This window comes from Acinonyx jubatus, chromosome D3, assembly GCF_027475565.1.
Source record: "Acinonyx jubatus isolate Ajub_Pintada_27869175 chromosome D3, VMU_Ajub_asm_v1.0, whole genome shotgun sequence".
Taxonomy (NCBI): Eukaryota; Metazoa; Chordata; class Mammalia; order Carnivora; family Felidae; genus Acinonyx; species Acinonyx jubatus.
In genome coordinates this window covers 33,907,059-33,931,216 of record NC_069392.1, presented here as the reverse complement: position 1 = coordinate 33,931,216, position 24,158 = coordinate 33,907,059, and the positions used below count along the sequence as shown (strand labels likewise).

The window sequence follows — 24,158 nt, the reverse complement described above, 5'->3', positions numbered from 1 at the left end:
ATTTGGAGTGGGAAATATGGTTTAGCACTCCCTCCCTTCCTTTTCTTTTCTTCTTTTCTTTTCTTTTCTTTTCTTTTCTTTTCTTTTCTTTTCTTTTCTTTTCTTTTCTTCTTTTCTTTTCTAAGTTTATTTATTTTGAGAGAGACACAGTGCAAGTTGAGGAGGGGCAAAGGGAAAGAATCCCAAGCAGACTCCTCACTGCCAGCGCAGACCCCAATGTGGGGCTCGAACCCACAAAACTCTGAAATTGTGACCTGAGCCGAAACCAAGAGTCGGGTGCTCAACTGACTGAGCCACCTAGGTGCCCCATTTGCACTTTTTCTTTAAATCCAAATTGATTCTAATATGTTAGGAGACAGCCCAAGAGGAAATCATTTGGGATTGAGGAAGTCTATCCCATAGGTAAATCCTACAAAATGAGGACAGTGTATTAACTAACTATGAGTCCATTACCAAAATTCCCCTTGGCTTCCAAGTGGCATCCCATCAGGAATTTTGCCGTAGGTTCCTGGGGTGCTGAGTGGCAGGAGTCGACCTTCTTCCTGATTCTTCTGACACCCTTGTACTACTTGAGAAGGGATGTTGACCTCCCTTTACTTCCCCCACTGCATCCTAGGCTACAGTAGGTGCTGGTAGATGGACTGAAATGCTGCAAAGATTGAGGCTGCCTCTTTCAATTTTGAGGGAGTTGATATATTTGATGACCAATAACAATAGCTGTTGTAAGCCTAGCCTGTAGATGTAGTATTAATGGATGGGATCCTGGCCTTCGTTGAGAAGGGGCAACTATTTATACTGTATTAAACATCCTATGACTAAGCTAGAAGTACCTCGAATCTGAGAGCAGGACTGAGAATGCCAAATAGACCACAGGTAGGAACAAATGAGAGACATGAAAAAATGAAAGTATAGAACTCCTATTTAATCCAGGTGACTTTTTCATGAGCTTTATCCATGATCCAATCCCAAGAGAGTAGTCTCCCATTGGGTGAATGCCCCAACTAGGTAATAGCTCTGACCACTCCCTTCCCACAAGCATGCGGTCAGATGTATCTTGAATTTTATACTCATTGAGGGATGACACCAGATTATTTAGGAGGGAATCTTACACAGAACTCTTAAAATTCACAGCCATCCTAATGACCTGTATGGCTGTCCAGTGATAGGAATATAAGGATTCAAAGAACAGATAAAAGAGGGAAAGCTTGATTTCTGAGCCCAATGCCATTATGGCCAAGGTACTAGTGTCCAGCCAGGTGGCAGGAGTTTGTCCCTTTCTCTAGTGTAGCCACAGGCAAGAGCTTCTCTCCTGAGCACTCAGACATGGCACATTCTGAAGGGTTGGACTATTCAGGACCTCTCCGAAAAAGAACAGGTAAGAAACAAAAAAGGGGGTTGGGGGGAGTGGCAGAGGGGGTGTAGTAAAGGAGACTCCCAAGCTGCACTGAAGCTCTTGGATTCATTTTGTTGCTATCCCGGTACAGGCCACCAAAAACGATGTGAAGTCATTGAACACAACCATCAAGAAAGAATTCTTGAGATGGTAAGATGCATCTTAGTAAGTTTATTTTAAGTAGCACAAGGTCAGAACTCGTGGGCAGAAAGAATTGCACGTTTTGCTGTGTGAGGCTGGTGGGTGGTTTCATACTTAGTGATCAAAGGGAAGGGGGCAGGCAGGAAGTGTCAGATTACAGAAGCCTCTTTACATTTCTTTGAATTTCTGCTTGTAAAACTACTTCTGCAAGATTCCTCTGGTGCTTGTCATTCAATTCAATATTAACTATAGGTTACATATAGGGGCAGTTGTGAGACCCTTAAAGAATGTAGCAAGCAGCACATATTCGATGTTTATTGAAACTATGCAGGCTTTAGGCCAGCCTTCTTGGCTAAGGGTAAACATTGTCCTGCTTCTGTCCTTCATCAATTTCATGATCCTACTGAACTGCTTTCAGGCCCCTTGTAAAGGATGTTTTATCAGGGTGGACACTTTTTCCCTTTGTGCCTACCCCTCACCCCTTTCACTGGCCAACCAAGGAAGGGCTCAGCTTAGCCTTGAACCTCAGGGAATTCTTCAGCAGCATCCCAACCCTAGTCAGGAAGTAACCAGGTACTGTGAATTGCCACTTTGCCAGCCAGTGTCCAGGTTTTCATTGGGTCATGTGTAGGTGTTGCAAATGCATCTTTGCTGGGTGGCTTAGGGTCTTTCTAGACTGCTGGTAGTCTAGGAGACTTGGAGACTAGGGGACTTCTCTAGCAACCTAGCAAGAAGGTCATGCATGTTGTTGACACAAAGTTTCCAGTATCCTTGAGGGCAACTTTTGCTGCAGAAAGGCCTAATCAGAAATTAATATGCGTTTTAAAAATTAATGGTTAATTTATTTGATTTACAAAATTAAAAAAACTACCTCTGGGGTGCCTGGGTGGCTCAGTTGGTTAAGCGTCTGACTTCAGCTCAGGTCATGATCTCGCGATTTGTGGGCTCAAGCCCTGTATCAGGCTCTCTGCTGTCAGCACAGAGCCAGCATGGAATCCTCTGTCCCCCTGTCTCTCTGCCTCTCCCCTGCTCATGCTGTCTCTCTCCCTCTCTCAAAAAACTAATAATGATAATAATAATAATAATAATAATAAACATAAAAAAAACCCAGTTCTTCCAAAAGTTTAAAAACACAGCAAAGGGGCGCCTGGGTGGCTCAGTCGGTTGAGCGTCCGACTTCAGCTCAGGTCACGATCTGGCGGTCCGTGAGTTCGAGCCCCGCGTCGGGCTCTGGGCTGATGGCTCAGAGCCTGGAGCCTGCTTCCATTCTGTGTCTCCCCCTCTCTCTGCCCCTCCCCCGTTCATGCTCTGTCTCTCTCTGTCTCAAAAATAAATAAAACGTTAAAAAAAATTTTTTTTTAAATAAAAACACAGCAAATATTATTTCTAACAGTTTAACATGTAGGTATATATTTAACAATCTAGTTTTCAAGGTTGTCCTTCAGTGTTTGCTGAGTACTTAAATTTATAATAAGTGGAACCTGTTGAAAGTTCCAATTCTACACACAAATTTAGGAAGATTTCAACTTAAATTTAATTAACTTAATTTTCAACTTAAAATTAAGCCTACTTCAATTTCTCAATTACACACTTTGGATTTATGAGACTGTGCTCTATCTAATAAGTGAAATCCTCTTCAGCATGCAATTAAATATGCCAATTCTTAAGACAAAAACACTGATAATATGGTTTTGATTCTTGTATCCTAGGTCCACGAAAGCATTCCAAAGTTAAAAAACAGGTTCCCCATTAAACAAGACAGCTAACTGAGGTTTCCTATGACCTCAGTAAAAATGGATGCCAGAGAACCTGATAGCTGACAGAGGCCAGATTAGAGGACAAGACTTGAACCAAGATTTAGCCAAAGGTGCCCTTAAAAAGCATGTCTTCGGGGCACCTGGGTAGCTTAGTTGGTTAAGCTTCCAACTTCAGCTCAGGTCATGATCTCACAGTTTGTGGGTTCGAACCCTGCGTTGGGCTCTGTGCTGACAGCTTGGAGCCTGCTTGGGATTCTCTCCTCCCTCTCTCTCTGACACTCCCTTGCTTATGCACACTCACTCTATTTTAAAAATAAATAAACATTTACGGGTGTCTGGGTGGCTTAGTCAGTTAAGCGTCTGACTTTGGCTCAGGTCATGATCTCAAGGTCCATGAGTTCAAGCCCCACATTGGGCTTTGTGCTGACAGCTCAGAGCCCGGAGCCTGCTTCATATTCTGTGTCTCCCTCTCTGCCTCTACCCTGCTTGCGCTCTGTCTCTCTGTCTCTCTCTCAAAAATAAATCAAACATTGTACCATTTTAATTCTCTCACTTATTATCTTATTGATCTTCTTTCTAATTGTTCTAGACTTATTGAAAATTAGGTACTGAAGTCTCCAACTATTGTTGTATTGTCTATCTCTCCTTTCAGTTCTGTCAGTTTTGGCTTAATGTATTTTGGGGCTATAGTTTCAGATGCATATATGTATATAATTGTTATGTCTTCTTGATAGATTGACTCCTTTATCATTATAAAATGTCCTTCTTTGTCTCTAGTAGCAATTTTTTTTTTTTTTGGCTTGAAAAGTTCCTGACTTTTTATTAGAAACTATGTAGGTCATATGAAAATGGAACAACCACTTTACTACTTTTTTCTTTTCTTTTTTCTAAATATAATTTATTGTCAAGTTGGCTAACATACAGTGTATACAGTGTGCTCTTGGTTTCAGGGGTAGATTCCCGTGATTCATCGCTTACGTACAACACCCAGTGCTCATCCCAACAAGTGCCCTCCTCAATGCCCATCACCCATTTTCCCCTCTCCCCTGCCTGCCACATCAACCCTCAGTTTGTTCTCTGTATTTAAGAGTCTCTTATGGATTTGCCTCCCTCTCTGTTTGAAACTATTTTTTTCCCTTCCCTTCCCTCATGGTCTTCTGTTAAGTTTCTCAAGTTCCACATATGAGTGAAAACATGATATCTGTCTTTCTGTGACTGACTTATTTCACTTAGCATAATACCCTCCAGTTCCATCCACGTTGTTGCAAATGGAAGGATTTCAATCTTTCTCATTGCCTAGTAGTATTCCATTGCACATATGAACCACATCTTCTCCATTCATCATTTGATGGACATTTGGGCTCTTTCTGTGATTTGGCCATTGTTGAAAGCATCTAGTAGCAGTTTTTTAAAGGATTATTTTATCTGAATTTAGTATACCCACTTCAGATTTGTTTTGGTTGCTGTTTGCATGATATCTTTCTCCATCATTTTACTTTCAACCTATTTGCATCTTGGAATCTAAAGTGTGTCTCTTGGGGTGCCTTGGTGGCTCAGTTGGTTGAGTGTCCAACTCTCGGTTTCTGCTCAGGTCATGATCTCTCAGTCTGTGGGATCAAGTCCTGTGCTGGGCACAGCGCTGACAGCACAGAGCCTGCTTGGGATTATGTTTTTCTCTCTATCTCTCAAAATAAATAAATAAACTTAAATAAAGTCTGTCTCTTGTAGACACCATATGGTTGGAGCATTTTTTTTTTTAAATCCATACTACAAAACTCTACCTTTTAACCAGAATTTTTAATCTATTTATGTTTAATGTAATTACTGATAAGGAAAGATGTATGTCTGCCATTTTACAGTTTCTTTTTTATATGTCTTATGTCTTTTTTTCTTCCTATGTTTCCTTCATTACTGCCCTTTAAAACTTTTTGGCATTAACTATGTATTTTCTAGTCTGTATTTTAATTCTTTTGTAATTTCTTTCACTATATATTCTTCTGAATTATTTTCTTAATGGTTGCACTGGGAATTACAATTAAAATCTTTGTACTTTATCTACTTCAGATTAGTGTCAATTTAATTTCAATAGTGTACAAGAACTTTGTTTGTGTAACTCCATATCTTCCCCTGCTTTTCTTGCCCTTGTAAAGAAAACGCTTGATTCCTTTACTCATTACTGAATTCTACTCTCAGTGCTTCATTTCTGACTTGAGATGTAGGAGGGTTTTCCCACACATCAAGCAATTTTCCAACTCTGTGGTGGACCCCAACTACGTATTGTACAATTCAACTCAATTCTGACACTCTCTGCAGAGATAGCGTTAGATCCCACACAGGTTGAGGGCTCAGTCATGCAGGACTGCCTCCCACTTCAAGTTCAGGCTGTCACTCGTGCCTCTGACTGGCTATAAATCAGGGATTTCTACACTCTCCTCAGATTTGACTAATTATCGAGAGCAGCTCACAGAACTCAGGAGAAAAAAAAAACAGTTTACTTACTAAATTCCTGGTTTATTACAAAAGTTAAAGGTTAGGAGTGAACAGCTAGATGAAGCTATACATCAGGTGAAGTCCAAAAGGATCCCAAGCACAAGAGCTTCTATCCCCGTGGAGTCTGGAAAGCACCCCCTTCCTACCACCCCTGGCCACACGTGGATCCATTCTTACTCACCAGCCCAGAAACTCTCTGAATCAAGTCCTTTGGAGGCTTTATGGAGCCTTTATTATATAAGCAAGATTGAGTGGATCACTGACCATTGGTGACCACTGAGTTCAGTCAATTCAGCTGATAGGGCTGGAGGGGTGGGAGGGTGGGCAAGTAAAGTCATGGTATTAACATAAAGTCACCTGTGGTTGAAAGGAGCTGGTTATGAATTAGAAAAGCCACCTTTATGGCTCTTATCACTTAGGAAATTCCAAGGTTTTTAAGACCAAAAAATCACAATATCACATCCCTCTTTTTTGATATTATCATACAAATTATATCTTTATATTTTGTATGCCCATCAATACAGATTTATAATTATTCCTTTATGCAGGTGTCTTTAAATCAGATTGGGGGGGGAAAGACTTATAAACAAAAAAATATACTTGTGCTTTTTAAAATACATATTTACCTTTTTAGTTACCTTTACCAGTGTTCTTTATTTCTTCATGTGGATTCAAGTTACTGTCTAGTGTCCTTTCATTTCAGCCTAAAGGACTCCTTTTAGTGTTTCTATAGGGGCAGGTTAGGTTGCAAGTAGCAAAAAAACAATTCAAATCAGCCCAAGATGGGGGGATGTTGGGAGGTTCACATATCCCAAAAGCTCAGGCACATCGTGGCTTCAGGAGTGGCTGAATACAGGAAACAGTCTGTCTTGTCTGCTGCTCTGTGCTGGGCTGGCACACCCCGAGGGAGCTGCCCCAGGAGCTGGCTGAGTACCAGCTAGCAGTGTCAGCAGAAATTGCTCCTCACTGTGTAGATAGCTCCAGAAGAGGTCCCAGGTAGCACTCCCGGGTCCAAGGGAGCCCTCCCAGATCACATGGACAGAGTGGGGGAGTAGTGGGTCTCCAAAGAAATACAGAGATTACCCGGGAAAGGGGCTTTGGGTAAAGTATACATAAGAGCTAAAGGTCTCAGGGCACCTGGGTGACACATTTGTTTGAGTGTCCAACTTCGGCTCAGGTCATGATCTCACGACTCATGATTTTGAGCCCCATGTCAGGCTCTGTGCTGACAGCTCAATGCCTGGAGCCTGCTTCGGATTCTGTGTCCCTCTCTTGCTCTGCCCCTCCCTGCTCATGCTCATGCTCTGTCTCTCTCTCTCTCTCTCAAGAATAAATAAAACCACTAAAAAAAAAAAACTAAAGATCTCCATCAAGTTAACTTTAGGAAATGTGTCAGCTTTATTAAGTTGTTCTCTTGAGAAAAGCCACTTCTGTACAAGGCAGACTTTAGACTTAGAAATCCCATTTTAAATAACTATTTAAAAAATAAAGGATGTGAGGCACCTGGGTGGCTCAGTCAGCTGAGCGTCCAACTTCGGCTCAGGTCGTGATCTCAGCTCATGGGTTCAAGTCCCGTGTCGGGCTCTGTGCTGACAGCTCAGAGCCTGGAGCCTGCTTTGGATTCTGTGTCTCCTTCTCTCTCTCTACCTCTCCCCTGCTCATGCTCTGTCTCTCTTTGTCTCTCAAAAATAAATAAGCGTTAAAAAATAATTAAAAATAAAGGATGGAAGGAAGGAAAGAGAAAAAGAGAGAAAGAAAGAAAAGAAAATAGAAAAAGGGAGGAAAGGAGGAAAGAAGGAAGGAAGGAAGACAGACAGACAGATAGACATGAGGTTTCCAGAGTGCTCCAAGCTCTTTCTCAACTCCATATTTTGCTGCATTCTGCTGATCCTTTCAGGAATTTACTCCCTAACTCTCCTCCCTCAGCACAACTGGTGCATTCTGAATTGTCCTTCGTCACAATTGTCCCTGTTTGCCTCAAGTCCTCTGGGAAGCCTTCATCGTCTCTGAAGCTGGCTTAGGCTTCCTCACTGCAACTCCTTCAAAATTCTCTCTTCATTCCTTCATGGCCTTTATACTCTGTTGTAATTGCTGGCTCCTTGAAGTTACACATGTACCTTGTTCACCATAATATACCCAGTAAGCAGTATAGTCCCTCTGATACTGGGTTATCAATGTATGGTTATTGAATAAATAAAGTCATGACTGAACAAGAAAACAAAAAACAAAAAGCAAGCAACCTGCAATTTTTAAAATTTAAGGCTTGGCAGGTTTTTTCCCTTGCCTGACATGTTAGAAATTCTTACTAGTGTAATCCAGCAAATCAATCAAGAAGTACTCCTTTAGCTAAAGTATGAAAAGAACTTCTGTGAAGGCTAATTTGAATCTCAAGTATGTGATATATTTTCTGAGGATAAAAACATATATTTTGAGTTCTAATAAAGGACATTTTAAACACCCATAAACAATGACCTTTTCTTCAGTTGCTACATGTTGTACTATCTATTATTTTAAGCTTATCCATAATATATAAAGAGATAATGCAGTAATTATTTGTTATAATTTTTATTTCCTTTATCCAGATATATAGTAGGCATTAAAACTGAACAGTCAAAAGGTTTAAGAACGTTATCAGATCTAATACAAGGAACACAGAAAAACAGGTTACTTAGTTTTAGGTCCTCAGGATAGCGTACGAGCAACTGTATTGAATATTGCTTCCATTTGACATGGGTCTAATCATGTACTCATTGCCTTGGGACAAAAGTCCAAGATCATGCTCTGTATTTTCTTTCTTTTTTAATAATTATTTATTTTGGGGCAAGTGCAAGTGGGGGAGGAGCAGAAGGGGGGGGACAGAGGATCAGAAGTAGGCTCTGAACTGACAGGCTGACAGCAGTAAACCCAATGTGGGGCTTGAACTCACAAACAACGAGATGATGACCTGAGCCAAAGTTGGTCGTTCAACTGACTGAGCCACCCAGGTGCCCCAGGCTCTGTATTTTCTTAACTATTTTGGATTTGCATCCTGTTTAAGTAGCCTTTCCCCCTGAATTATTGCTGAGATTTTCTTCCAAATACTGCTAGTGGAATTTATTTTAGTTTTTATTTTAATTCCAGTGTACTTAACATAGTGTTCTATGTTTCAGGTGTATAGTATAGTAATTCAACAATTTTATACATTACTCAGTGCTCATCATAATAAGTGTACTTTTAATCCCCTTTACCTACTTAGTCACCCTCTGGTAACTATCAGTTTGCTTTCTATAGTTAAGAGTCTGTTTTTTGGTTTGCCTCCTTATTTTTTCCCTTTGTTCATTTGTTTTGTTTCTTAAATTCCACACGATGAACTCATATGGTATTTGTTTTTCTCTGATTGCCTTATTTTGCTCAGCATTGTACCCTCTAGATCCATCCATGTTGTTGCAAATGCCAAGATTTCATTTTTTTTAATGGTCAAATAATATTTCTCTGTGTGTGTGTGTGTGTGTGTGTGTGTGTGTGTACCACATCTGTATCCATTCATCTATCAATGGACATGTGGGCTGCTTCCATAATTTGGCTATTGTAAATAATGCTGCAATAAACCACAGGTGCATGTATCCCTTTCAATTAGTGTTTTTGTATTCTTAGGGTAAATACCCTATAGTATGAATTACTAGATCATAGGGTCCAGTTTTTGAGGAACCTCTATTCTGTCTTCCACAGTGGCTGCACCAGTTTGCATTTCCACAAACAGTGCATGAGCATTCCTTTTTTCTCCACATCTTTGCCAGCACCTGTTGTTTCTTGAGTTTTTTATTTTGGCCATTTTGACAGGTATGAGGTGATGTCTCACCGTAGTTTTTGATTTGCATTTCACTGATGATAAGTGATGTTGAGCATCTTTCCCATGTGTTTGTAGGCCAGCTGGTTGCCTTTAGAGAAACGTCTGTTTGTTTCTTCTATTTTTTAATTGCATTATTTGTTTTTTGATACTATATAAGTTTTTATATATTTTGGATACTAAATCTTTGTTGGATATTTCATTTGCAAGTATCAGGCATGTTTCTCATTTCATTCATTAAGCCTTTTATCTCTGCTATGTTATTCCTTATCTCTGTATCAAGGGTCTCACTCATGTCTTCCCTCTTTTCTCCAGTCCAGTGAGTATCATTATGATCATTCCTTTAAATTCTCTATCAGGCATGTTACTTATATCTGTTTCACTTAGATCTCTGGCTATGGTCTTGTCCTGTTCTTTCATTTGGGATAAATTTCTCATCTTGTCGTTTTGTCTAAGTCTCTGTGCCCGTTTCTGTGTGTTAGCAAAGTCAGCTACATCTCCTGTTATTGAGGGTAATGGCCTTATGAAGAGGAGGTCCTGTAGTGTCCTGCCATGTCATGTCCCCTGTTCCCCAGGGCCTGGTACCCAAGGTGTGCTGTGTATGCTTGGCTGTTTTGTCCTGGCCACTTTATCCTTTAGGCCAGCCGTCTGCAGAGGCTCTCTTTTGCCTGTTGTGAACAGTATTTTGTCCCTGGTCTGAATGTGGGGTGTTTTAACCAGGTGTGCTCTGGTCTGTTTGTGAAATGAGACCTGTGCCCACTGCCACCAGAACTGAGGCTCTGCAAAACGCTCACATCAGTAGATGTGGTGTTAAGAGGGTTTGGGCTCATCTTTTGGGGTTGACTGCACTGGGACCAAGGCAAACCTGACTGGGAGAGGTGGTTCCACTGGAGCATGGAGGCAGGGCTTGGTGCTGGTTCCTGCAGGTGGCCTTATGCTTTTGTTGATGGGTGGGGGAGGCACATGGTACCTGCCAGTTCCTTTGTCCCCAGAGGTATCTCTCTGGGAGCATTGCCTCTCTGGGACATGCTCTGAGATGAGCAAATAACTTCCTCACTGTGTGCCCCAGGTGCTCTTCAGAATGCTGTTTCCATGCTGTATGTCTGCAGGTGTTTGCCTGCCTCCGGCTTCTATCATAGTCATGCTTTTGCTGACCTTTAAAACTCCAGGCTTTAAGCCCCACTCGCTTTCCAAGCCAAATGCTATTGGGAATTCATTTTCTCTGTGTGCTCCCCTGTGTGTTAGTCTGTCTCTTACCCTTCTCCGTGACCATGGCTTCCTCTCCACCACGGCAACCATGATCTGTTTCTCTCCCAAACTGCATCTCTGCACTTCCTACCTTCTTCCATGTGGCCTCTTCTTTACCTTTAGTTGTGGAGTTTGTTCTGCCATCTTCAGGTCAGCTTCTGGGGCACTTACGATGATTTGATAGTTCTCTAGTTGTATTTGTGTAATGAGGTGAGCCTAGGGCCCTCCTACTCTGCTGCTATCTTCCCCACTGAGCAGTATAGATATTTTAACAATATTTGTTCTTCCAATTCATGAACATGGAATGTCTTTCTATTTGTTTTTATTGTCTTCAATTTCTTTCATCAATGTTTTATCACTTTCATAGTATAGGTCTTCCACCTCTTGGTGAACTAAACCTAGTTAAGTTTATTTCTAGGTATTTTATTCTTTTTGGTGCAATTGTAAATGGGATTGTTGTCTTAATTTCTCTTTCTGCAACAGATTTCTCTACACTGATTTTGTATTCTGCACCCTTACTGAATTCATTTATTAGTTTTAGCAATTTTTTTTGGTGGAATCTTTTGGGTTTTCTATATATAATATCATGTCATCTGCAAATAGTGAGAGTTTTGCTTCTTCCGTACCAATTTGGATGCCTTTTATTCCTTTTTCTTGTCTGATTAGTGTGGATAGGATGTCCAGTACTATGTTAAATAAGTGGTGAGAGTGGACATTCCTCTTTTGTTTCTGCCTTAGGGGAAAAGTTCTCAGTTTTTCCCCATTGACTATGTTGTTGGCTATGGGCTTTTCATTTAAGGCCTTCATTATGTTGAGGTATGTTCCCTCTAAACCTACTTTGTTGAGGAATTTTTTATTCTTAAGAGAATAAATTGAGGTATTCATTATCAAGCTTTTAAAATGCATACTTGTTGGTATTGGGAAATAAAGCACCTATTGGTAGAATCAATGTCTAGACTGGCTATAGAGTACAGACAGTTATTGACAGGAAGCTGTGGGAGTTTCTGAGTGTTTTTAGTGGTGGGACAATTTTATTTGGAGGGTCTCTCAGCCTGTAGAGTATTTGTTTATGGGTTGGACGGTCAAAGGAAGTAGACAATTAATCAGACAGTAATGGTACCTGTAGATAGTTGTTGCAGGTAGAGATTTTGCCAGATGTTTTTGATTCTAGTGGTTAAACTTTTTATGTCTGTTTCACTCATGGTGGCCTCTTTCTGCATGCATTTTGTACTTTTGGGGGGTAAACTTGTGCTCAAAAAGGCTTTGTGCCATTCCTAGGAGAGCTGGGTTGTGGATATATACTTTCTGGGAAGATTTTTTTTCTCTTCTGCAGCTGCTCCAGGGTGCTACCAGCCCAGAAATCCTTGAGATGAATTTAGATTTATAGGAGTAAACATAAATTGGGAGTAGAATTTGAACTCCGGAGCAGCAACGGGCATGCTCATGGTCATGAACTCTCAAGGAGACATTTGCCCCATCTTGATCCCAGACCAATACAGACAGTTTTTCTTTTGTCCTTTGTTCTCTTATTGTCAGAGAGAGAATTTTTTCCAGTCCTCACTTTTTTGGACTAGTCCCAGCATCTTGGGAGGTAGGAAAGGGCCTCCAACCTATAATCCCTACTTTGTGCAGCCCTATGCCTTGTCTTGTCTTCTGGCCTCATTAAAACTTGAGTTTCTTGTTTACTTGAGATCAGCTAATACTCTCAGGGGAGAGGTAACATCAATGCCAGTGTGGCTTTTAGCTCTAACATCAAGTTTTTCTTTTCTAATCTAGGGACTTTCCTTAATTTTTCACAAGTGAAGCTATACTTTTTTTTTTTAAGTGGTTATGTTGGATCAGCATTTCTTGTTATTTTCTATCTAGAACTTTTTCCCAGGATGTTAAATTACTCGAGACAGAAGTCTGAATATTTACTTTTCAATATAAAACGTATATTTAGTGGGGCATCTGGGTGGCTTAGTAGGTTGAATGTCCAACTTCAGCTCAGGCCATGATCTCACAGTCTGTGAGTTCTAGCCCCACATCAGGCTCTCTGCTCTCAGGGCAGAGACTGCTTCAGATCCTCTGTCCCCCTCCTTCTGCCCCTCCCATGCTCGCCCTCTCTCTCTAAATAAATAAATAAATAAATAAACATTAAAAAATTACTATAAATACAAAAAATTAAACCACAAAATTACCCCTAAAAAGGGAATTCTTTTTTAATCTTAGGGTAGGAAAGGCCATTTTAATTATAATTTAAAAGTTTTACAGCCAGTAAAGAGAAATTGATACATTTACTACAAAGCCCAAACTTGAATTTGGGAAATAAAATAAAAATTCATAAACAATGAAAAAGACATGATAAATTGGAAAAATTTTTTTGATGTCAGGAAGAAAAAGAATAACAACCTGATAATAATATAGTTGAAATATATAAATGGACTATTGAAAAAAGACGAAATGCCAAAGAGTATTAAAGATTCCTAACCTCCCTCAAAATTTGAGAAACGCAAATTAGAATATGCACACATAAAATGATAGCATAGAAATACCATTTTCATCCAGCAAAATTGACAATGATCCACATTTTTCAGCTATGAAATTTGCAATGTTCAAAGAGTCGTATAGCACCTAACATTGAGGAGGCTGTGGGAAACCAGTCACATGTCATTGGGGGGAATGCCGTTTTCCACAATCTCTCTGGGGGGAGGGGTACATTTGGCAGATAGGCGTTGATATCCTATAAACATTGCTCACAAGGGCATCCACTAAACATTGTTTACGATGCAAAATATTGGACCTACATGTCCAACAGTGGTAATTGAGTAAGTGATGATACATTCATATAATGGAATAACCGTGAAGAATAGTGGATTCTCTCTAAGATACATTGTTAACAGAAAAAAGCAAGTTGTAGAACTATATGTAATATTCTACAGTTTGTGTAAAACAGAAAATTTTATGTGCATCTTTACTTGTATGCAAATAAGTGTCTGGGGGTGCCTGGCTGGCTCAGGCCAGTAGAGCATGAGACTCTTGATCTCAGGCTCATGAGTTCAAGATCCATGTTGGGCATGGAGCCTACTTAAACAATTAAAAACAAAAAGAAAAACAAAAAACAATGAAGTATCTGGAAGGATTCACAAGAAAAATGAAAACATTGGCTGCCTCCGGGGAAAGGAAATGAGAGGCTGAGGGACAGGGTAGGAAGGAGACTTTCATTTTATACCCTTTGAATAGTGAGCCAAGAGAATACATTACCTTAAATACAGTTTAAATTTTAAAAAGACACAAACATATTTTTTCAAAAAAAATCCTGTTTTGTAGCAAAAAAAAATAAAATGTGTTTCTATGAGTAACTAGATACGCACAGTCTCTAATAAGAATGTTAACATGACAAAATGCTCATTGGGAGTCTTGATTATAACTGATAACCTCCACCTATTGATCTAGTCTATGGATAATGACATATTTTTGTTCTCAAATTCTAATTAATAGTTTCCAAATAGGATATAAGATTTGAGCAGGAAGATTGTAGGACAGGTAGTCATACGGCTTGTGCCTTTTACTATCATGGGATTTACTTCTTTGTCCTTATAGAGGAATTCAGTCCGTCGCATTCATTTATTAAGTTTTTTAAATGTTTATTTATTTTTGAGACAGAGAAACAGAGCACAAGCAGGGGAGGGACCAAGAGAGAGGGAGACAGAATTCGAAGCAGGCTCCAGGCTCTGAGCTGTCAGCACAGAGCCCTATGTGGGGCTCAAACTCACGAACCATGAGATCATGGCCTGAGCCCAAGTTGGATGCTCCACCGACTGAGCCACCCAGGTGCCCCCATCACATTCATTTAAACAGCTGCATTCCACTCCCTTAAACTAATCGGAACCAATAAAAATACCAGCAAGAAACTCCAAACCTTAATTTTAAAATTCCATGAGAAGGATCTTTAGGAAGACTATATTTGTGATTACATAAAACATACTAACCAGTAGTTCACATCTGTTGCTTCATTTATAATCTGTCGAACTACTGCCTTTTCGCGGCTTTTCTATGTCCCCTGTTCCTCCTGCCCCGATAATGGGGCCTCCATTACATTCTTGACTTGGAATTTCCTCGCTGTTGCCAGTTTTATAAAGAGCTCAGTGCATTTGGCAGGACCCAGAACCCCCAGGGTGGGGAGGAGGAAGCACGAGAGTGTAATCATTTTAAGGTAATTGTTAATTTATTAAAGCAAACCTTGTCTATCCAAGTGTTTACAACTCTCCCTTTTGTGAGCTGTTCTGAATAGACATACCAGATTTCCTCCAAGGGACCTTTTTACACAAGCACAGAACTCAGAACAAAGAGCTCCTTCCAGAAGGGCCCAGAACACAGTCTCTCAAGTGATTCCTGGGGCCAGTGGCAGAATGCCAGCCATGTTCATGCTCCAGGCTCCAGAAATGGATGTGACCTCTCGAAAGAACACATTCTCTTACTGAGGAGGAATCTTGAATGAAATTCAAGAGCTGCAGGTGTTCAGCAGTTCTGGAGATGAAATTCGAGCAGCAGGGCCTCTGCCGTCCCCTGTGGCTACAGGGAAGTCTGTATGGGTGGAATGGGGGTGCCCACTTCCTCTCCCACACGTGGATCACCTAACATCTGTGGCTTTTTGTCATTTCTCTCGTTCCTTTGCCGTTTTCCATGCCTAGGTAAAAAGAAAAACAAACATCCACTTTTCTGTTTAATGCTTGCTTTTCCTGCTAATAAGGGGCTCATAAAACAGATTAAAAATAAAACAACTCATAATTCAACCAGTCTCAAATTCAGATCTTTCTGCTGGAAAAGAGAGAAAACCAAGCAGATAGGCCTGGCCGTCGAGGCTTGGGGTTCTCATCTGGGGGCTTCAAGCCCGGACTGGACGTGGAGCGTGACAGCGGCAAGCAGCATGTGGTCATCGGAACCTTCTGCCAGACGCGTGAAGGCGCATCCACTGGGTCCAGAGCCCGTGAGTGGTGACTGAGCACCAAAGGGTGCCGCGTTACCAGCACGGAACTGCATCTTTTCCTATCATTCACATTTTAGTCGGGCTTATGTGTGTGTGATCTGATTGCACCCTAAGTTGCCCCACTGGCCACGGCACTGAGGGGCTAAATCAAAGTAACCGGTGTGACCTTGGTCCTTGTAAGTGGACCAGACCAGGGAACACAGGCATCCCAAGGCAGATTAATTTCCGTTGGTTGGGCACAAACATGGTGGACCGTAGCTATTCTCTCCTGGGTATTAGAACCAGGAGCTACTGAGAGAATGGTGACTCCAGGGATGAGGGGTGTGGTGGGGGTGGGGATGGGGAGCTGTGTGATAGAATAACATAGGAGGACCTACGCAGCCCTGATGGGTCCTGTGCACGCGGAGATTGTGAAGGAACAGAAAATGGAAGGAGGTGTGAGAAGGAGAGAGAAGTTCCAGAAGGGGGTATGAGGAAGCTGGCCTGTCACAACAGCAAAGCCTCAGTACCTCCTGCTCCTGCTGCTGAGGCCTCTGGACCTGCCTTGATTCCAGAGTAAGCCTCATTCCTAATGGTTCCCAGCTTTTTCTGTATCTCTGTGCAGGTGTTCCCTTGCGATGAACCTGTCTTTTTTTTTTTGAGAAATCTTGGTGAGCCTCTGTTCTCCACAGCCCCAAATCCTAACACAATGCTCTCTCGGTTTTTTCCTCTCGACACAAAAGTACCTATATACTTTTTCTTACAAAACTGGATCAGAATGAAATGATATTTTTAACTTGACAATATGTTGTGAGAATTCTTCTAAATGTCACTGAAACTTTATAGAATTTCCTTGCAAGGTACCCAAACCCCTGAATAGCTGTCATCACCAAGCAAAGTCCAACTTGCTGCCATCCTGCTGGAAAAAAGTATCTGCACAGAAACCCACTGAGGAGTCGAGTGAAACTCTTTCCAGGTCTGCTTTCCTTGGAACCCCTCCGGCCCCAGCGCTTGGGTAGTTAGTGCCTTCCCAGCAGGCCCCCGGTGAGTAAGAAGTTGCTGTGGCCAAGATCAAAGAGGTTTTTGCCTGCTTTCTCCTCTAGGATTTTGATGGCTTCCTGTCTTACGTTTAGGTCTTTCATCCATTTTGAGTTTATTTTTGTGTATGGTGTAAGAAGGTGGTCCCAGTTCATTTTTCTGCATGTCGCTGTCCAGTAGGAAATATGGGCCATTTAAACAACATTTAGCCACCTTATGCCTAGACCTATCGTGCTCCCATGGCTTTAAACTTCAGCTCCTGAAGCATTTTTCCATGTCAGCTGCAGCCAGGATATACATTAGCCACACTATGGCCTTGGACCTAAGGACCTTACCACGGGGAGCCCTGGCATTTCAGGTTCTGTGGGGAGGCCCTAGCAGTGTCTTGAGGCCTCTGTGACCCAGCGGCATTCCTCACTTGAGCTACGTGGAGGTTGCATCTCTCCCTGGCCATTGTTGACCCGGGCCAACCTCCACCCTGATCTTGTGCTTATGGGATGCGATGGGCCTCGCTCTGTCACTATTTCAGAGGTCCTTGCCAGGAGCACTCATGGGTCAACACTGTGAGTGGGGAGTTTCTAAGGAATGCCCATTGTTGTGGTGCCTGGGTGGCTCAGTTGGTTGAGTGGCCGACTCCCGATTTCATCTAAGGGTCATGGGATCGAGCCCCACATTGGTCTCCACACTGAGCATGGAGCCTGCCTTGAAATTCTCTCTCCATCTATCGCTTATGCTCTCTCTCTCACTCTCTCTCTCTCTAAAAAAAAAAGAAATGTCCATTATATTTGACCTCTGTTTGCTTTGTCTAACAACAGACAGTTCGCTTCCCAGGCACCCTCCTTCTTGTTTCATGGTTTGGTTATCAGGCTGCCATTGAGAGGGTTAATGCCATGATACCTGTCACCACCGGGCATGCAGTGTACTCAACCAGTGTTTGTTCCTGTCCCTTCTCCCTTTGTTTTCCCTAGCTCAGACAGAAGATTGGGGAAAAGAAAGGAATCGGAAGGCTGTAATGCTGGTATTATTCCATGACAGTGTGTCTTAGTTGTACGACAGGAAAACAAAGAAAAACGTTGCTCGCTTCTCACAGTGTCTGCACCTGCAATTACCTGTCAGCCAACATCCTTGTGGTCACATGGCTTATACAGCTGTCAAAACTCATCGGGCTGAACACTCCACACCTGTGCATTTTGTTGTATGTTCATTACGTCTTCAGCTTTTCTTCAATGAAAGTTCAACCCCAGAACAGCGTCACATCCTGCACTGTAATGGGAGGATATGAATAAATTCGCTTTTCCCATGGGCTCTGTGGCTCGGACCTTGGGGCCTTGTGTTCCTGCCCCTCCCAGCCCCTCGCCCTGTTGCATTTAGCCAGTGTGTAGCCTGCCGGCTGATCCTTCTGCCCCTGGTCCTGGTATCCTCAGTTTGTCCTCCTCAGGGCCACCAAATGACTTTTAAAATGCAAATATTTCCGTGTTATTCCTTGCTTTAAAGTCCTCAGTGACTTCTCATCTGTTAACGAGAGGATAAAATCCAAGTTCCTCATGACATACAAAGCCCTCCTCCGGGAGCTGGCTCCTGCCCACCTCCCCGGCTCCCGTGCTCACTGCTGCCCAACTCCCATTTCATGCTCCAGAAATATAAACTGCTTATAATTCCCCACACTCCCAGTTTGCCCCCTGCCGGACTCGTCCTTTCCAAAACTACTAAATTAGAATTGGTGCCAGGACAAACACATACTGTGCCTCTGGGCTTCCAAAACAGTGGTCACGTTTCATATATTCTCCTTAAATAGACATTTACTCCATTTTGTATCTGAGGCAGGCATGAGGGTGGAGAACCAGGCTGGGGGCCACAGGCCATCATTTAAGTGCTAGCTTTGCCCCTTTCTGACTACCCGTCCTTGGGCTGGTCACTTAGAATGGCTGAATCTTAACTTTCTATTATGTAAAAACAGGGTTATAGATATTCACCTTAAAGGAGGAGAAACACGTGAACTTCTGGATGTCAGGGAACTTTAGAAACTCTTCAGTGTTGCACAGATGCGTTGTGAGCTCCAGGCGACCTGCGTGCAGTAAGCAGAAAGCAGCCCATTGTGGGCCCTTAGCAATGTTTTGCTGGATGGGTTCTGTTTGAGAGTGTCTTGAATCCCGGGAAGAATTTTCTGTGGCCAGCTCTGGGCATGTAAAACCCACTACTGGCTGCTCCATCAAACACCATAAGGATTCCTTCTCCAAGGGCAAATTTAAAAGAATGCAGCATCTGCTCTTAATTGTGGATGATGGTAACGGGAACACATCAAATACACTCCAACATGGACAGGCTGGGGAGGAATTCAGGGCACAGTGGACAGAGCACTGGATGCAGGAGAATGAGGTTCTACTTCTCTGCCACCAGCTTGACTTCCCTGGGCTTCATTCTCCCATCTCCCAGGGCTCGATTAAACTGCTAGGCACCCTGCTGGTTCTCACGTTCTGTGTATGGCCAAGACAGAGTGGTGCAAAATGGGTGCTGGAAATTTGGGTTTTGAATAACATCCATCTTTAGCTACAGGATTCATCAAGCCACAGATATTAATTGATCTATGATGTGTCCAGTACATAGTCCAATGTAACTGGTCTTAACAGAAGAGCCATCAATGAAATATACTAAGTGATAGCTCAGTCTGTCTATTCAGATGCCAATTTCCTAAGAGAAATCTCCTTTTTGTGGGACTAAGTGGTGCCTCCATTTATTATTATTTTTTTAATGTTATTTATTTTTGAGATAGAGGCAGAGCATGAGCGGCTGGGGGTAGGGGGGCGGGGGGGGGGTGGGCAGAGTGTGAGGGAGACACAGAATCCAAAGCAGGATCCAGGCTCTGAGCTGTCAGCACAGAGCCCAATGCAGGGCTTGAACTCACGGGCCGTGAGATCATGACCTGAGCCAAAGTCGGACGCTCAACCTACTGAGCCACCCAAGCACCCCGTGGTGCCTCCATTTAAAAGAGCTACTGGGGCACCTGGCTGGCTGGCTTAGTTGGGGAGCATGTGACTCTTGACCTTGGGGTTGTAAGTTTGAGGACCACGTTGGGTGTAGAGATTACTTACAAATAAAATCTTAAATAAATAAATACATAAATAAAAGAGCTACAGTTGACCCTTGAACAACATGGATTTGAAGTACACAGATCCACTTAAATATCCAGATTTTTTCAATAAATACCCTATAGGACTGTAAGTGTATTTTCCTTATGATTTTCTTAATAACATTTTTCTTCTCTAGCTTACTTTATCATAAGAATATAGTGTATAATACATATACATAATATGCATTAATTGTATGTTCTCAGTAAGGCTTCCAGTCAACAGTAAGCTATTAGTAGTTAAGTTTGGGGGAGTCTAAAGTTATATGCAGATCTTTGACTACATGGGGGGCCAGAGCCCCCAACCCCTGCATTCAAGCATCAGCTGTGGTTCAAAACTAGTTATAGTCACAGCGTCTGGGAGCAGGGCTTAACGGGAGGAGGAGGACAGGGGAGCATCATGACTTAACTTCTTCTCAATTTTGCTTTCTATCTTTTGAATTTTGTGCTGTTTTTATCAACTAAACTCTAAAATAATCACTTAAGTATTTACTGATGATATGGTGTCTGGAACTTGCTTTCAAATACTCCACTGGTGGCCAGGGGAAATGAATAAGTCCAGCCATGTATTGGTAATTATTAGAGCTGGGTGATGGGCACCTGGGGGTTCCTTATACTGTTCTTTCTACTTTTAGATATGTTTGATATGTCCCATTATGAAAAATTTTAAATAATAAACATTTCAATTTGTTGGAAAGTACACTTAAAATTAGTCGGACACTACAAAATTTTGCTCTATTTCACCTTTTCCTTGAAATTGTTGTTACTATAAATGAAAATAAAATGAAAGTTCCATATGATGAATCAGTTAAATTATTCCAGGAGGAATTAGAATGAAAAACCAGGAACGACACTGGAGTCAGAGGTTGCCCCCCCTCCCCAGGAAATGTCTGTGTCCCCCCACCAAATTTATACGTTGAGATCCCGCCCCCACAATGTGCTGATGTTAGGAGATGGGACCTTTGGGAGGTGATTAGGTATGATGATGGAGCCTTCATCAATATGGGATTAGAGCCCTTATAGAAGAGATCTTAGAACTCTTTTTCTGCCACAGGGAGAAGTTAACATCTGCAACCCACAAGAGGGTCATCACCAAAACCCGACCACACTGGTGCTCTGCTCTTGAACTTCTAGTCTCCAGAACCGTGAGAATTAATGTCGGTTATCTAAGAGCCGCCCAGTCTGCGGTACAATTACAGCAGTGAGAATGACTGAGGTGGCCCCCTTAACTCGTGCTGAGTGGCAAAGCCAACTAAGACAGTCATGATCTGTTGCTCCTCTTTGCGAAGCATATCAACAGAGACCCTCATGCCAACTGACAAGCATGTCCTCGGACATGCCGGGGCACCTGGAGCTACTGACTAGACATGCATCTTCTGCAGACACTTCTTTTCTCATTAATTCTCCTTTAGGGAAAAAATGGAAGAGGCCAGGCCATTAACCAGACAGGGCCAGTGAAATGGAATCAGATGAGTACCCATGCAGTGCCTTCTCCTTTGTGAATCAGGAAAATGGGCTTTTATAAGTGCACCCCCAATGAAAGCTGCTGTTGTTTTTCTCACTGACTTAGCAACGCATACAGGAATGAATGTATAAACAAGAATTTCTGCCATTGGGGAAAACTGCCAAAATAAACATGGGCTTTGATATCAACGGTAACAGTCTTCTACTGCTGTTCTTAAATTACCACCATGGAATCAGTGGCTTAAAACAACATAGATTCGTTCCTAGAGTCCTGGAGGTCAGAAATTCAAAATTAATTTTATTGGGCTAAGATCAAAGTATCAACAGGGCAGGTTCCTTCTGGAGGCTCTGGGGAGCTTTCATTTATCAGGGGAGAACCCCTTTCCTTGCCTTTTTCACTTTCCAGTGGCTGCCCCAATTCCTTGGCTTCAGCCTCTCTTTGTCTTCAAAGCCATAGGAAGAACGTGGAACATTAACTTTATTTCATGAGAAGTGATTTAAGACATTAATATTTATTTATTTTTTATTATTTTTTTTAATTTTTAACGTTTATTTATTTTTGAGACAGAGAGAGACAGAGCATGAACGGGGGAGGGTCAGAGAGAGGGAGACACAGAATCTGAAACAGGCTCCAGGCTCCGAGCTGTCAGCGCAGAGCCCGACGTGGGGCTCGAACTCACGGACCGTGAGATCATGACCTGAGCCGAAGTCGGCTGCTTAACTGAATGAGCCACCCAGGCGCCCCAAGACATTAATATTTAAATAAACATAGATATGTTATAGAGTAGAATGCAAAATTCTCACGTGTTTTTTAAAAAAAAATTTTTTTTAATGTTTATTTATTTTTGAGACAGAGAGAGACAGAGCATGAACGGGGGAGGGGCAGAGAGAGAGGGGGACACAGAATCTGAAGCAGGCTCCAGGCTCTGAGCCATCAGCCCAGAGCCCGACGCGGGGCAAGATCATGACCTGAGCCGAAGTCGGACGCTTAACTGACTGAGCCACGCAGGCACCCCTCTCATGTGTTTTAAAGATAAAAATGTAGAGATGCCTGGGTGGCTCAGTTGGTTAGGCGGCCGACTTTGGCTCAGGTCATGATCTCACAGCTAGTGAGTTCAAGCTCCGCATCAGGCTCTGTGCTGACAGCTCAGAGCCTGGACCCTGCTTCAGATTCTGTTTCCCTCTCTCTCTGCCCCTCCCCTGCTCATGTTCTGTTTCTCTCTCTCTCTCTCAAAAATAAATAAACATTAAAACAAATAAAAATAAAAATGTAAGTCTTCCAAAAGAAATGTACCTGCTAGCAGCATGGTTCTTTGGGTTTCATCCCAAAGCCCCTTAGGTTGGTTGACTCTCCTCTACCATTGGAGACACTGCTGGATCCAACTCTTCTACATGTGAGGAAGCACAGGTCCAAAAGGTAACTTTTTTTATTATTTTTTTTAACATTTATTCTTGAGAGACAGAGACAGAGCACAAGTGGGGGACAGGCAGAGGGAAAAGGAGACACAGAATCCAAAGCAGGCTCCAGGCTCTGAGCTGTCAGCACAGAGCCCAATTCAGGGCTCAAACCCACAAACCACTAGATCATGACCTGAGCCAAAGTCGGTCGCTTAACCAACTGAGCCACCCAGATGCCCCTAATATTTATTTATTGTTGACAGAAAGACAGAGTGTGAGCAGGGGAGGGGTGGAGAGAGAGGGAGACACAGCATCTGAAGTAGGCTCCAGGCTCTGGTCAACACAGAGCCCGATGTGGGGCTCAAACTCACGAACCAAGAGATCATGATGCTTAACTGAGCCACCCAGGTTCCCCGAGCTAACAAGTTTTTAAAAGCACATGGGGGCAGATCAAGGGCTGGGACGCAGCTCCCCTGACTCCTGGCAGTTTGCTGAGTGTTTGCTCCAGAGAACCCAGCTCACAGGGCAGAGTGCGTAAAACTGGGTGGGAAAGAGCAGCCAGATCTGACTTCCTGAAGTGTCTCCTCTGCTGAAGGAGTTGCTTCCATTTGCTGTCTGGGCTGGCACATCCCGTGCCCCACCCACCTCAGACCTCTCTGATGGTGTGACGGGATCTCCAAAAGGCAGATATTCTCAAGGGGAAATGAATAGGAAACTAGGGCATAAGTTGCCCACCTGCTAAATACTTGATTGTTTCCCTGGAAGAAAAGTTCAGCAGTGTTATGGATTGAATGTTAGTGTCCCCCAGATTTCATTTGTTTAAACTCTAACTGCCAAAGGGATGGTATTAGGAGATGGGGCTTTGGGAAGGGATCAGATTTAGATGGGGTAGTGAGAGTAGAGCTCCCATGATGGGATTAGTGTCCTTATAAGAAGTGGAAGGGACCAGAGGGCCACCCCACCCATCCCTCTGCCAGGTGATGACACAGCGGGAAGGTGGCTATCTGCAAGCCAGGAAGAGGGCCCTCCCCATGCAGGGAATCTTCCAGCACCTTGGTGTTCAACTTCCAGCCTTCAAAACTGTGAGAAATGAATGCTTGCTGTTTAAGCCAAGTCTGTGGTATTTTGTTACAATAGTCCAATCCGACTAAGGTGATCAGGATTCTGATGGGGCAGATATTTACAATGTTTACAGGCATTCATATGAAAAAAAAAACAATTAGTAATGCTTATTTTAAAACACTAGGTTTGTATCTGATACCAGCATTCCTTTGGAAGACCATGTCCTTCAGGATTTGACTCACTTGAGAAAATAAGAAATCCATATTCTA

The 24,158-nt window shown here is 42.5% G+C and overlaps 1 long non-coding RNA gene across 1 annotated transcript; it reads left to right on the top strand.

Moving 5' to 3' along the window:
* LOC113602185 (uncharacterized) lies at positions 1-22,540 on the top strand. The gene is made up of 3 exons (XR_003423542.2): positions 1-1,543; positions 21,020-21,921; positions 22,168-22,540. It is a non-coding gene; the product is annotated as an uncharacterized LOC113602185 (long non-coding RNA).
* The last annotated feature ends 1,618 nt before the right edge of the window (positions 22,541-24,158 follow it).